Source organism: Dermacentor variabilis, chromosome 1, assembly GCF_050947875.1.
Source record: "Dermacentor variabilis isolate Ectoservices chromosome 1, ASM5094787v1, whole genome shotgun sequence".
NCBI lineage: Eukaryota > Metazoa > Arthropoda > Arachnida > Ixodida > Ixodidae > Dermacentor > Dermacentor variabilis.
In genome coordinates this window covers 161,351,440-161,361,004 of record NC_134568.1, presented here as the reverse complement: position 1 = coordinate 161,361,004, position 9,565 = coordinate 161,351,440, and the positions used below count along the sequence as shown (strand labels likewise).

At 45.1% G+C, this 9,565-nt stretch overlaps 1 pseudogene; it reads left to right on the top strand.

The window, feature by feature from the left end:
- Positions 1-419: 419 nt before the first annotated feature.
- LOC142567723 (U2 spliceosomal RNA) lies at positions 420-594 on the top strand (annotated as a pseudogene).
- The last annotated feature ends 8,971 nt before the right edge of the window (positions 595-9,565 follow it).

The window sequence follows — 9,565 nt, the reverse complement described above, 5'->3', positions numbered from 1 at the left end:
ACCACTGTGCCGGTGTCAGTTTGACGTCACTGATTTAAATATATATTTTCATACTTTGGCGGTTGTCATCACAGAGAAAAAGTTGTCAGAAGTTGCCAAATGCAGTCTCTGGCTCTCTTATAAAATGTACCGTAATCCATCGTTGCCGATATAAAGTTAACTAGACCGGGGACCGACGCCGTCAGAATCAATGACGTCACGTCGAGCTGGTATACGTGGGGTCTTCAAGTGAGCGTCACCGCCCGTCTCTCTCCTTGCGGTAAGAGAGCGTTTTTCGTTATTGTAGAAAAGGATAAATTATACCTTACATTGCTTTTTTGTCTCGATCACGGTAGAGCGGAAGGAAAGGAAAGAAGATACGCAAGTGCCCACAAAGAGAGGGTGGTGCGAACGTAGACCTGCTCGACGCGGTTCGAAGTAACGCTGGTTCGAAGTGTATCATCTGTTCATATCGGCTTAATATCTGATACGGGTTGTATTTAGACCCAAGATATTAAACTTATTTTTGCAAGTTGTCGGAGTGCTTGAAACCTGCTTTACCTCCGCCGCGGGTCGGCCCAGTATTGCGCTATCTTCGGGATCGACTCACGGTTTTTGGTCTCCAAACATCAATCCGCTGGAAACTAGCCATATACAGCTTCGCCGTAAAAAAAAATCGAAGTAACGGGACCATCTGCGAGGACGGGGGGCCGGATGTATATATACCATGTGCCCCACGTTACTTGTGCAAAAATTTAAAAATATGCGAGTGCCACATAGCTGGACAGAACCAAGGTAGTGTTGTTTACCGTCAGACTATTTTTGTATTTCGCCTAATTACATAATTAGTTTTTTATTAATTAATAAACTTCTGAAACATTCCATTCCGAGCAAAAGTGTGAATGCGCAAATTGTAGACCACCCTAGCATATTCCCGATCCAGCTTTCTGTTGCTCAATACGCGCTACATGAAAGTAGTTTCCAAGCCTGAAGGAAAGCCCGCAAAACCACAAAACAGTACCGCACGAGTAGTCGCGCGACACTTTTTTTAGGTTTATTATTTCATAATATCTAAGTATGGAATGAGGCAAAATACAAAAAAAAAATAGTCGGACTTGCGCCAAGTAATTTCCCCTATGCTGTCCTTAGCGTCTTTTTTTTTTTTCTAATGCACCGTAAGCAGACGAAAGAACAAGCCGGCGCCGCGATACAAAAATTATTGACTACTGCAATATATGCGACACGAATATGAATGTTTGAGCGTTTGTGCGGGCACGTTTTGACACATTACTGTTTAATTCGAAAGCATTATATGGCTCATGAAGCGGAAAATCCAGCGGCGTGGCCGGAGGTCACAGGTCACACAGAAAGGCACGTGATCACGAAGACACGCTCGTGCCACTGCTCGCGCGTTCGCCGTCGTCGTCGTCTTCTAGAGCTGGCTCCGATGCCGCCCATCATGCCAGCGTTCCCACACTACCCCTCCCTCTGCGAAGTCGCTGACGGCGCTGGCCCACTGACAGTCAGTGCGGTGATTTCGGTGATTTCTGGCGTGCGCTCCGATGGAGGAACCTTATACTTTGACTTCTCTGTCAGCAGCTGTGGCCGGCTCCATTGGACGTCCACGCAGGTGCGTGAACGAGGCCGAGGCACGTGATGCGAGAAATGATACAAGGCAACGTGACAACAATGTCGTTGCGTTTCGTAAAACGACTCATCAGGAAGACGTCGCAATGCTTTCGCATTCATCCACGTAGGGATACCCAAGTGCCCTTGACTTCTTTATATAGTGCTTCTTCTCCACTTCTCTTCCCTAGTGAGGACCCATTGGACCACCAAAGTACTACAGATGTCGACCAGATGTCCAAAATGGGACATTCTAACGTCCCTACGACATATGTAAAAGTCATGTGGATCATTCTTGGATGTCCATGTGATCGTCCTATGTACGCGAAGTGACATTTCCAGAAATGTCCCGTGAACGTCATAATGGTATATTGGGACGTCCAAGAGACGTTTCAATGTGGATTATTCTTATTGCATAATCCCCAGTTCGCCTTAAGGACATATATGTAAGGGTTTAGGACGCGTCTGGGATATCTTGTGTCAGCACTCATCCAAAGGACGTTTGTGGGACATTTGTTTGATGATTTAGAACATGCACAGGACGTCCATATTGATTACAAATTAGCATAACAGAAACGTTTCTCAGAATGTGCCCCAACAGTACAGCAGTCCTGCTGCATTTTCCCACATACCGCTAACAAAGTAAGCTCGGCCTGATTTTGTGTTGGCTAGTGGGTCAGGATGAAAAAGAATTGCATAGCTCTTGAAGCTCCATCCCAGCGCTCCCATAAGGCGACCAAACCTTTTCGTCATGCAAAAGTTGAAGTACCAGGAGAGAGGCCAGGAATACAGCTCACCACATCTCAAAGCAATCTGAAGCAGGCTGCAGTGCAGCTAAGTACTGTGCAAATAATTCCCTGCTAGGGTAAACTCAAACATCACAGAAAACCTGATAAAAATGCATTATATCAGAACAGATAGCACAAACTATAATCAGTCAGGACATGCAAGCTGCACTTTCTTGTGCTAACACGAACGAAGCTACATAACTAAGTTCTGCAGGCTGCGGAATCATTTGACAGCCTCTTTAGAAATAGATTTATTCCAATAAAACAGCTGCAGGAAGATCACAAATTCAACACTCAAATGCATTCAGTTTTAAGTAACGCACATCAACGCAAACAAATAAGACTCCATAATTTCATCATACAAGTTCAGCCATTAGAAGTTATGGCGCACCATGGCCAGTAAAACAGTGAAGAAACTCAGCTGTTTACAAGTGCACTTTGGCTAGTAAGAATATTTAAGAACTCGTGGCGAGGCCACTACGAAAGTTGAGGCATGGTGCTAGCTCATTTCCGTGGTTGCAGGCAAATCAACGCAAAATTTGCTGAAAAGTTCAGATATGTTAGCCACTATAAGAACCTTACCAGAGCCTTATGTAGGCCGTCTTTACTAGTTACACACAGTAACACGAGCTATGCTAAAGATGTTACAAGTGCATTAGGCCTTAATAAAGTTACTTGAAACTAGTTCAGGGGTCTTTGAAACAAACAGATGCTGTATGATCACCCATATATAGTGCAAATGCGCTCTGCATCCATGACAAATTCTGGTAAAGATCACCAGAGCAAACATTGACTCTTTCGTGTAGTGACGAGACCATTTCAGTTGAGCTAATAATTTGCAGATGCACCTTGGCCAGTAAAGGAATTTAAAAGCTCTGCAAAGGTGAGGGGTACAAAGGCAGTTAGTAGGAGGGCTACTGCGGGCTAGCTCACTTCAATGGTCGCAGGCACATAACTTCAATATTTGCTGGAACCTTCACAGGTATCTTAGCCCTGAAGGAAGCTACAACAGACTTTCTTCGGGCCTGCTTCAGTGGTTGCACACAGTAAAAGCACTAAAAATTTCATAGATGCACTCTGCATTCATAAAATTACTAAAGGATAAATTAAGCAGTTGCAAACACGAACATTACTAGACAGTTCACAGGTACAAAATCTGTTACAAGACACCTGCTTCAGCACACAACCAAACTGACTTCACAGGCACTAGAAGTTACAAGATACTTGCTGTGCTTGAGTGGTCACAGACACCAATTCACCTGAAGTGTTCAGAGGCTCGAAGGCCTCTGAGCAACTAAACAGAAGCTGAACGTGACCTTTCTTCTGTGGTCGCAGCCAAATATTGTTGAAGCCGTCACAGGTACCTTGGCGACTACACAATTAACTAAAGGCTGACTAGCAACGCTTGCTTCAGCTGTCACAGAAACAAAAATGCATTGTATATGTCCACCCGTACCAAAAGCTAACAGAGGATTTATGTAGGCTTGCTTCAGCGGGAATACACAAACACAAGTTCATCCTAAAAATTCGCGGATATCAGACGGTCTCGATGGAAGCTACCAGAGGCTGATTCTGGGTTTTGTTCGATGGCTGCAAATACTTCTGAAAAGACCACACGTATCCTGGCAACTAAACAATTTACTAAGGCTCACTGCAGGCTGGCTTCAGCAACCTCAGACACAAATTACATTGCAGTTCACAGGTACTAAGAAATTTAATGGGGAATTTCTGTGGACTTGCATCAACAGTCACAGAGACAAAAATTAACCCAGAGTTACCACTCGCTGGACACAGCCTTTCCTCCATGGTTGCAGATGCATAACAGAAGAGATAATGGGTAAGTTGGCGATTACAGAATTGACTACACATCCTGCAGGATCGTACCAGCGGTCGCAGACACGAAAATGCACTGTTCGTATCAGATGTACTGAGAAAGTTAGCAGGCGATTTCTGTGGGCTTGTTTCAGTACTGCTCAGCAACGAAGAATGATGTCGACCCAAAGGCACACATCATGGCTGTAATGCATGCAAGAAAAGCGTGTTAGAAATATGTACAAAATTGCTATCCACCAAGTGCATGTTAACAACCTGCATTTTTAATAGCAACGTGCTGGTTCTGACAGCAGCTTTGCTTTCTTGTGGCTTTATACAAACTTGCAGAGCTAACAGTCACCAGAAAAGAAGTTATTATAATATCAACTCTGTGAAAAGATAAAAGAAATTCTCCTAGTCCCTACATCAGCATGGCTTCGTCAAACGAGCTGATAACAGTAAAAAATGTCGCAGTTTCGCCCGAAAAACGAAGCAGTGATTGCGACAGCAAATTACCTGACAGCTATAGTAAGTAAATTAAGCAGCTGTTCGTGTTATCGCCAGTGTAAATTATAGTAAACCTTCGCTTCCCTGTTAAATTAACAAACTTTGTGCCGTGCGCAAAGCCACACGTGAACACATGTCACTCGATGACCGTAGACTCGCTGTCGAAACGCTGGCGTGATGAAGCGAGGCAGCAGCGACAAGCGATTGCTTCTTGCTGCTTCCAGCTACAGCGCGTTTCCAGAGCTTGCAAAGCTAAGTTTACATTACCTTCGACACTATAGCTGCACAGGAACAGCACTCACGAAGCCACAACTCGCCGCGGCGCACGTACGCAGCGTACGCTGCTTCAGCGGAATTTCGTCAGGAGTGCCCCTACACAAAACAAAATATCACGCGAATGTCGACTATATAGCTTCACTAATAATACAATGAAAATATGGGAATGCAACATTATCGTAATCTTGTACAGCACGTCGCACACACATGTCAGAATATACGCTGGGCAAAATGATAGCAAATGCGAGAGGAACGAAAACTGAAGCAGCAAGGTTGGTCAACCGCCATGTGTGAGAGGTGCTGCTATTGAGATACAAATGCCTACAATAGTTCCGTTATTGATCGCTTCCGCGGCTTTACGATTGCTCTTGTAATCTTCATTAAGTAGAGAAAATTCAAACAGTAGGCGCAGCTTAAGCGACAGGGTAAATCACCGAAGGCGCGTGACAGAACTTAACAGTCGGTACAGACAAACGACCTCCATTACTCAAAATAAGATTACGTGCTAACGTCTCCTGCAACGTGTTTAAGCTAACAAGTAGTGTAAACGTTTCGATTGTTACAGACAGCTGAGACGTAAGCTTGACCTCACAATCATACTAGCATACACCCGACAACGTGCAAATAAGCAGCACTTTCACAAGTCGCCCTAAAGTTTCGTTATTTGCTTAAACGCACGTGTACGGCATTGTTTGACATGAGCAACGTACCGGCATAAAAGAAATGCGTGGAAATTCAGCAGCGCGGGCGGCCAGCCATCACGTGCGGGAAGTGCCTCGATCGTTGTACAAATGCCTACAAACGTTTAGTTATTACAGCCTTACGCTATTTTACGATTGCTATCGCAATCGCGGTTACGCAAAGAAAACTCAAACGGCAGACGAAGCTTAAGCGACACGATTAATCAGTGAGAGCGGGCGCGTGATACAAATTTAGCAGTCAACAAAGACTACTAATACTAAACAATACGACCACGTGCGAACGAGTAATAGACTAAGTAGTGTAAATGTTTGGGTCGTTACAGGAAGCTGAGACCTAAGCTTGATATTATTGCCCTCATAATAGCATGCATCCAACCACATGCAAATAGGCAGCAGCCTAACAAGTACGCCAAATGTTTCGTTATGACGAGAAACGTGCGTGGCACTGTTGGGCATGAATACACCAGCCGTAAAGACAAGCGAGGCGAAATTCAGCAGCGCGACCGGCGAATTAACCATCACGTGCAGCAAGTGCTCAGATGGAGATACAGATGCCTACACTCTTACACGCTAAAAACAGTTGCGCCCTTTGGGGTGTATATTTGCCACAACAATAATCGCCATCTGTCTGGTCCGCATTTCCTTTCTTTAACGCGGCGGGCCCGGTACTTTCCAGTAACGAACGGCATGCGCGTTATCAGCATGACATAGCATTCCCGACAGGAAAGTAACGAGCGCAGCATTTTCAAGAAAGGAAATGCGGGCAAGGCAGATGACGATTATCGTTGTGTGGTAAATATGCACTCCGAAGGGTGTAAACTTTTCTTAGAGTGTAAGCAAAATTACACCCCTTTGCCACACAACAATAAACGTCATCTGTATTATCCGCATTTCCTTCCTCTAACGCGGCGAGCCCGGTACTTTCCAATAACGAACGGCATGCGCGTTATGAACATGACATAGCATTCCCTACAGGAAAGTAGCGCGCGCGGCGTTTTCAAGAAAGGAAACGCAAGCAAGGCAGATGACGATTACTGTTGTGTGGCAGACTGTAACTTTGCCTAAGAGTGTACATCTGTAGTCCACGTCCCATCCCAAGCCTACAAAACCTGCACGCTTATTGATTCATTACAAGGACAAATTGCTATTCATCCTTCAAAACTGCAATTTCCACTTATTGTATAGAATCCCACTCCTCTCTGTAACGCCCTACATGGCATGTGGACTATTGAACTAAATAAATAAATAAGAGACGGTCAGTTAATCCGTTTTTACGTACTTTTACCATTGATATCGCGATCGTTAAGCAAACAAAACGCCAATGGCAGACGAAGCTTAAGCGACACGGTTAATGACTACAAGCGCGTGACAGAAAGAGTAATCTCAGGCAAAATTTCATAATAGAAATGCAACCGCGTGCGAACGAGCTAATGAGCGCAAACGTTTTGATCGTTACAGAGCCGAGGCGTGAAGTTGACCTTACCATCATACTAGCATGCATCCGTTCACGCGTAAATAAGCACAGGTCTAACAAGTCGCCCAAAGGTTTAGTTATTCCGACAACGTGCACGAGACTGTTTGCCAAAAACGAATACCAGTCCTAAAGACACGCGTGGTTAAATTCAGTAGAGCGACTGGCCATCACGTGCAGCAAGTTCTCTGATCGCGATACTAATGCCAACAAAAGTTCTGTTATTGCAAACGTACGCAGTTTTACGATTACTTTCGCAATGACGGTTACGCAAACAAAACGCCACAGCACACGTACGAAGTTTAAGCGACGCGGTTATCACTACGAACTCGCGACAGAAACAGTCAACTAACTTTCACTGTTACTTACTACTAAAAATACGGCAAGAACCATGTGCGAACGAGCAATAAGTCAGCGCAAAGGCTTTGATCGTCACAGACAGCTGAAGAGTAAACTTCACTTGATGTCACCACCTTACTAGCATCTGATCACGTGTAAGTAAGCAGAAATCTAACAATCGCCCAAAAGTTTCGTTATTCCACAAAAACGTACACGGCACTGTTTGGCAAGAACAATATACCATCCCTATAGACAGACTTGTAAAATTCAGCAGGGCGGCCGGCCATAATGTGCAGCAAATGCCCCGACCATGATGCAATTGTCAAAGCGGTTGCTTTGCGTTGGTTCGCTGCGCGTGTTTGTGACGCGTGCAGCGAAGATATACCCGACGCGAAGCAAGGCAAAGTAACCGCTTCTTCCCGTTGCGAAAGAAAGCGCTCCGACGGTTTTCAGACTCGATGCAAGGCAACGCAGTCGCTTTTGTCCCGTTGCAGCCATCGCGCACAATAATGCTGTACAACGCGTTTCAAAAACTTCATCCCGTGCGCAACAGCCACAGAACGCGCAGCGAAAGAAAGCGCTTCATACCGTTGGAGAACAGGGCCCGGAACTAGAAATCGATTCCAAAGCGCGCGGGTATGCCGTAACCTTTACCTGGAGGTGGAAAAGTGCGCGTGTGTTGTGCTCGGGGTCTGCTAACACTGTACGCCTCTGAAACGGCGTGGTGGCATTCGCTGCATTTGACGCTGTTTCTTCCCGTCAAATTTGGCAGGCAGTCTGGCAAAACTGTCCCTAAAGTCGGGCAACGGACTTCTAACACACCAGTCAGAACGCTGCCTCCTTCGTGTATACCCATGGCATTAATGTTTTGGGATTCGTTTAGATTCCAGAACTTCACTCCTGTGTTTGTCCAAAGGATATCTTAAAGAGGATGTCCCGAAATTAATGTCCTCGTGTTATACACTGGACGTCCTTACTGAGACATGGACGTTCGGATCTAGTCGGGAAGTCCAGAAGATATTCGTGGTCCAATGGGTAGTAGCAGGCTAGAGACACGCTCTCCCGGGCAACTTCTCCTGTATTGTAACCTAGCCGAAGACGAAGGACTGTACATATCCAGTTACTTCATGCTTGCCAGTATTGTACGCGTACGTTACAAAACGTAAGACAGCGTCCGAATTTTTTGTGGTCAGCGGCGACATACATTGATAGCATGTTGGTAAGCCTCTCCGCTCCCTGAGGCCATTTGTTTGCCGGTGGTAAGGAGGAGCTCCAGGATGTACCCGGAGCTCCTCTGTGAAAGAGATTGCCCTAAGGCTACATCCAAGTTTAAAGTACCGCTCGAGCTTCGAGATGCAACAGTTGAAAAATGCAAGCCTTACAACATGCCGCGAGATAAGATAAGGCTCAAGGAAGAACTGCAGAAGATCCTCGACGCTGGTGTTATCCGACCGTCCACCTCTACCTTTGCATCACCCATCACTATAGCACCGAAAGAAGACGGAGCGTATAGACTTTACACTGATTACCGTCAAATTAACAAACAAACTGACCGATTCCCTTTCGCGATGCCACACTTCGACAAATTTATCAACGAAACTTGTGGTTGCAGCGTCTTCTCTCGCTTGGATCTTTGCAAGAGCTTTTGGCAAGTGTCTTTAGTAGAGGAGACCAAAAGTTTTTTAGCATTTGTGACACGTTTTGACATATATAAATATAATAGACTGCCTTTTGGTTGGAAGAATTCGCCATCTTGTTTTTAAAAGATTATGAATAATGTTTTTAAGCCACATCTTGGACGCTTTTGCAACGTCTACATTGATTAAATTACAGTTTACTCGAGGTCAGAAAAAGAGCACTTTGAGCGCTTGACCATTATTCTGCGATCGCTTAGGGATGCAAATCTGAAGATAAACGAAAGAAAAAGTGAATCCTTCAAGCCTCGGGTAGCTTTTCTTGGAAGGGTATTTGATGGTGTCACGAAGAGCACCAAACAAGAGTCAGTGCAACGAACCTCGACGCTTACGAAGCCACATGATCTGCATTCACTCAGATTTTTTCTTGGA